This window comes from Myotis myotis, unplaced genomic scaffold (assembly GCF_014108235.1).
Source record: "Myotis myotis isolate mMyoMyo1 unplaced genomic scaffold, mMyoMyo1.p scaffold_m19_p_3, whole genome shotgun sequence".
In the NCBI taxonomy this organism is placed as follows: domain Eukaryota; kingdom Metazoa; phylum Chordata; class Mammalia; order Chiroptera; family Vespertilionidae; genus Myotis; species Myotis myotis.
The window spans coordinates 19,731,341-19,737,776 of record NW_023416335.1 but is presented as its reverse complement, the minus strand read 5'-3'; the positions used below and the strand labels follow the sequence as shown (position 1 = coordinate 19,737,776).

Below are 6,436 nucleotides of genomic sequence, written 5' to 3'. Positions count from 1 at the left end.
ATCTCAACTTTCTTTTATGTACTGTGGTATTGGGGAGTGGTTTTAAACCTTTTTTAGAGATCTGTATTTCCATACGGGATAGCAGTGGGGACTGAAATTGATCCCCCCTTTCACAGTCTGTGAAATTTCCTGCATTTCACTATAAACACAGTGATACAGAACATTACTTTTTAATCACTTCATGCCCAGTTCAGTGATTTCCAAATGTCTTCGTGTGGATGGGCTGCATCAGACTTTCCTGGGAAGTATATTAAAATTACCGTTACCTGGGCTCCGTCCCAGTAATTTTGGAGGAATTTTGGGACTGAGAGCCTTGAATCCATGTTTTAAGCTAGAATTAAGGAAATTTTATTTCAACCCATTTTAGGAATTTATAAGAACACAATGACTACCATATAATTCAAATTAGCAGGTACTATTTTTAATTTAAAAAGCGAAGGAAGAGTTCATATTCATAAGCATTAAAAAAAAAAAAAGAATTCTTCTGAGCCTTCCTAGAACCTTGACTCCAGACAAGAGAGAAACTACCATTTGTTTTCTTAAAAAGACACTCTACATTTCTGCCCGTAGAGTGTAGTACACAATGATAGATCAGTGCTTATGCAATAACAACCAGAAAAAAACAAACAAACCCAAAACCCACATATTTTAAGGCATCAAGAGCTATGAAATCAATGAGGATTGGATTATCTAAAATTCAAGGACAGTAGAATATTTCCAAGATGGCCTCATCATATTCAGCCTCTACCATCATCTAAGAGCATTTCCCACTTCTGGGCAAGGTCTGATGAAAACACTGGCTGAGCATCTCTTTTGTGGGAATAAATATAAATAAAATTTGGGGGAATTTCTGTGGTGGTGGACTAAATTTAGAAATTTTAGAAAACAAAAATTCCTGGCTAATTTTCCCTGTGAAACACTTGCTAAATTTTGGTGTTGTGAGAATAGTTTCTCTGGTGAATTCTTCTTACTATTTAAGAAATAAAGTATACCAATTTTGTACAAACTCTTCCAAAAATGCAAAAATGAATAAATACTTTGCTTCTATTTGTAAGGCTTATATAATCTCAATTCTAAATTTTTTCAGAGAACATTACAAAACAGGAAAATTACAAATTAATATCTCATAATTATAGGTACAAAAATCCTTGACACTATTAGCAAATAAAATTCAGTATTTGTAAATGCATTTTAAAAGATAATATATAACAACCAACTTGTATATTTAGAAGTGCAAGATTTAAAATTTTAAAAAGTTTTAAAATTCAAAAAGTAGTCTTTTTAATTTACTACTTTAATGGAACAAATGAGATAATCATGTGATCGTCCAGATAATTGTAGAAAAAAATAACAAAATAATCTACTATGACTTAAAAAGAAAGCTCTTAACAAACTAGAACTAAAGAATATATTTTAAAAATAAACCTAAAACAAATATCATGTTGAATATACATAGTGAAGTATAAGAGAGTTTGCTCCCGAGATAGAAACACGAACAGGATGCTCACTGTAGACCACTGTGTTCTGCATTATGTACTTGAGGTGCTAAGCAGTGCAATAAGGTAAGAAAAGAAACAAGAGGCAAAATGATTAGAAAGGAAGAGATGAAGCTATCATTACTGACATTATATGATTATGTATATAAAATCTGCCAATACATAGAAACACTTTCAAAATTATAGTGTAGCTAACAGGTGAATTTAGCAAGGTCATAAGATACTAGATCAAAATTTAAAAATCAATTTTATTTCTATATACTAGAAAACAATTTGAAAATTAAATATACCATCCTCCATTTATACTAATAAAAGGGTAATATGCTAATTAGACCAGACATCTTCTGGATGTCCTTCCAGACAAAGCCACAGTGGCGGGGCCCGAGGCAGAGGCAGTCAGGGGCGATCAGACCAGCAGGGGAGCAGTTAGGGGCATCAGAGAGGCAGGCAGGCAGGTGAGCGGTTAGGAACCAACGGTCCCGGATTGTGAGAGGGATGTATGACTGCCAGTTTAGGCCCGACCTAAACTGGCAGTCAGACAACCCCCCGAGGGGTCCCGGATTGGAGAGAGTACAGGCTGGGCTGAGGGACACCCCCCCCCCCCATGCGTGCACTAGGCCTCTAGTGGTACAATAAAAGGGAAATAAAGGTGCAAGGCTAGGTGCCCAGGGCCCAAGGCTAATAGGGGTTTTGAATCACAGCTGTTGAACCCTGGAGTTCCTGGCCTTTCTGTACAAGGTGTCCCTGTCTCCCACGGACTGAGTGCCCCCAGGCTCCCAAGTTAGAGTCCAAGGAGGAGGAAAGGGTAGGAGTCCTACTTTCTGGGCCAGGATGCTCTGTGGGAGGCAGGTGTCCAGGTGGAGCAGAGCAAGTCTGAGCAGGGCACCAAGAAGCCGAGTCCCCATTGCTCATCACTCACGGGAGAGACAGGGGGTGGGGAGTGGCCCACTCAGGGTGTGAGAGGAGACCTGAGCTAGTCCTATATAATAAAAGGCTAATATGCAAATTGTCCCCACAGCTGGGAGAGTTCGACCGACCTGGAGTTAGATGTGCGCTGAACATAAGGAGGTAGCGCTAAACATGGTGGGCTTTGGCAATGCAGCGCTGGCAGCAGGCGGCAGTGGAGGCGCTGCCGGCCCCGATGGGCCCTGATGAGAGCAGGACACGGCAGAATGGTGGAACAGGTGAGCAGGCGGTGCCAGGCCAAGGCGGGTGTGAGCAAGGACCCCGATTGCCCCTCTGGTCACCCCACAAATGGCGGGAGGTGGGGCAGGGCCGGCAAGTGGGCAGTGCCAGGCCAAGATGTGTGTGAGCAGGGGCCCCAATCGCCCTGCCAGTCACCCCATAGATCAGCCCTGATTACCAGCCAGGCCTAGGGACCTTACCCATGCCCAAATTCATGCACCGGGCCTCTTGTATAGTATCAAAAACTTTAAGTGTCTAGGAAAATATCCTCTAAAAGATATGCAGAACTTAAAAACTAAAAGTTACAGCATGTTTTTGAGGAAATTTTTTTTCATTTTAAGTTTTTAATTAAAGTATATAATAATACTTTATTCCGGTATCTTCTCGATTGTTTCTCCTTGTATTTTCCCTTTTCCTTTCCTACTTGGCAAGATTTGGCTTTATGTTCAAGGGTCTTTTTGCGGTCTTTGTCCAGCTTTAGTCTAGTGATGACCACCTTGCTGGGGTGAACACCCACATGAGCAGTTGTCCCATTAGCTTTCTCCCGTTGCACTTGTTCAGTGTAGATGACATATTTCTTCCTGTTAACCTGGACTACTTTGTCAATTTGCTGCCCTTTGTAACGTCCTCGGGCAACCTGATCTTCATCATCCTTTCAGATGGGCATGGATTGAACATTGTACTTTTGTCTCTGCTCTTTGGAAAGAGGATAAGACATAATCTTCCTTCGAATGTGGGAAGGTGCATTGAAATGTCTTTTATGGTTCTTCCTCTGGTCAAAAGTCACAGAGGGATTGAACTTCATTTTGACTGCTTGCACTTCTATGATGGACGTCGAGAGAAATGTTAGATTATATCACATTAATGAAGTGATAACTCAGTATTGTAAAGATACCAAATTTCTCCCAGTTAACCTCAGAAATCAGTGTAATTTCTGCTTTTTTAAAAAGCAACTCCTGGTGAAACTTGAAAAGCAACCTAGAACTGATGTAGAGATGCAAAGGTCTGAGAATGTTAAGGCACTGTTAAAGAATCAAACAGCTGAACTACATTTTGGATTGGTATTTTCCTGCTATTAAAATTCATAATAAAACTCTGATGCAAGGATAAACAAACAGAGCAATGGAACAGAACAGAGTCCAGTAACATATGCATAACATAGGCAAAACAATTATACTTCTAGTAATACACTTGATAAATCTACATATGCATGTATTCATGGCTGTAGCAATCCTAACTAGAAATTAGCCCCAAACTGGAAATTATCAAAATTCCCATTAGCAGCTTAATAAACAAAAATATTATGATAAATTCTATGTAGTACTGTAACTGAATAATTTATAACAATACTACCTACATTTTAAAAAATCTTAAAATTTTAATGTCAAGCGAAGGAAGCCAGTCAAAGTTTTAGAAATCAGGTGGTAGTTATCCTGGAACAAGCAAGCAGTGATTGGAAGAGAGAGCAAATGGATTCTGTGGCAATGGTAAAATTGTATTTTTATATTTGAGAGCTGATCATATATCAATAATCAGTTTGTGAAAAATCATCAAATTAAAAGCTAAATCCTATCGTATTTATAAATATGTATTTATAAATATTTTAATAAAAAGTTAAATAAATCTGTATCAGCCTAAATTACTAAAGAACTCTAAGCTAAAAGTTATTCCAAAGCTTTATGTGTAAGATTTAGATAAGTATGGAATGAATGAATGATCAACATATGATCTTAGAGTCAATTAGACAATCAAAATTTGTGGAGAACTTACTGTACAAATGCAGTGATGAATGTCAAAATGAATTGACCAAAATTTCTTACTCAGGAAGTTTATAATATACAAGATATTACAAACTTGTAAGAGTATTAAATGGTGTGATATAATCAAAATGTCATATGATAAATACCAGTAACTTGCTGTAGGCTAGTATCTATCTGAGAGTGGGGAGAAAAAAAGGCCCATGGTAGAATGATATTGAAACAGACTTTGAAGGCTAGGTAAAATTTTATCAGCTGAAGATAAACCCAAATTAAGGTAGTATTCCAGGGCTATTTGTTTCAATTCTCATTTTTACTTTATATTCAAAGAGATAATAGTTCATAATATAAAACATTGCTTTTTATTTTGATTTCTTTCTAAGTGAGGCAAATACACTTCCCCTCCCCCCTCATAATATTTTCTTGTTGTTAGAATGCCTCCCATTCTGGTTTCAATTTTTGTGTGCACATTTCAGCTGTGTAGTTTTTGCCATTGCACTTTATCCTAGTATGTTCAAGGTCATTTTTTTGAATTTTTTCTTATCTAACAGATTGTTAGCACTCATCACAATTTACACCAAGTCTATATGATGGTATAAATTGACTGTAGCATGATCAATTTCATATTTTTAACCCTCTTTGTGATTGACCATGTAGCAATTGATTGAGTTGAAAGTATAAGGATTCAGCAATCTTTATCTGGAAAAGTCAAAATGGATCATATATCAAGGTTTATGTATTTTGATTGTCTCACTTTGGTGTCACACTTCATGGCAGTAAAATGATAAATTAGGAAAACATGCTTTGCTCTATCTGAGACAAAATCCAATCTCTATAACTTTCTTACATACTGGGATACTTCTTTATTATATAACTAGAGGCCCAGTACACAAAAATTTGTGCACTTGGGGGCGTCCATTAGGCCGGCCTGTGCCCTCTTGCAGGCTGGGACCCCTCGGGGGATGTCCACCTGCTGGCTTAGGACTGCTCCCCGGGGGGAGTGGGCCTAAGCTGGGAGCCAGACATCCCTCTGGCAGCCTGGGAGCCCTCAGGGGATGTCCACTTACCAGTGGGGAGCAAGTGTAAGCTGCAGTCGGACATCCTTAGCACTGCTGAGGATGCGGGAGAGGCTCCCGCCACCACGGCTGTGCTGGCAGCCATCAGCCTAGCTTGTGGCTGAGCAGAGCTCCCCATGTGGGAGCGCACTGACCACCAGAGGGTAGCTGTATTCGCATTTAATCTAAATACTGTGAGAATTCTCATCCAATTACTTTACTTATAAGTGTATAAACTGAGATCCCAAAAGATGAGAAGACTTGGCCAAACGGAAAGTTCAAAACACTTATGACTCATCAAAACAACAATATGGTACCATCTCACACCTGTCAGAATGGCTATCATCAACAAATCAACAAATGACAAGTGCTGGTGAGGATGTGGAGAAAAAGGAACCCTCATGCACTGCTGGTGGGAATGCAGACTGGTGCAGCCACTGTGGAGAACAGTATGGATTTTCCTCAAAAAACTAAAAATGGAACTCCCATTTGACCAGTGCTCCCACTTCTAGGAATATATCCCAAGAAAGTAGAAATAACAATTAGAAAGGATATATGCACCCCTATGTTCATAGCAGCACAATTCACCATAGCTAAGATTTGGAAACAGCTTAAGTTCCCATCAATAGATGAGTGGATTAAAAAACTGTGGTACATCTACACAATGGAATACTATGCGGCGGTAAAAAAGAAGGAGTTTTTACCATTTGCAACAACATGGATGGAATTGGAGAGCATTATGCTAAGTTAAATAAGCCAGTCAGAGAAAGATACATATCACATGATCTCACTCATTTGTGAGATATAATGAACAACATAAACTGATGAACAAAAGCAGATCCAGAGACAGAAAAGCATCAATCAGACTGTCAAACCTCAGAGGGAAGGTAGGGGATGGTGGGGGTAAGGGGGAGAGATCAACCAAAGGACTTATATGCAAGCA

The 6,436-nt window shown here is 39.1% G+C and overlaps 1 pseudogene; it reads right to left on the bottom strand.

The window, feature by feature from the left end:
- Nucleotides 1-3,012: 3,012 nt before the first annotated feature.
- On the bottom strand, nucleotides 3,013-3,486 carry LOC118649799 (annotated as a pseudogene).
- Nucleotides 3,487-6,436: the final 2,950 nt, after the last annotated feature.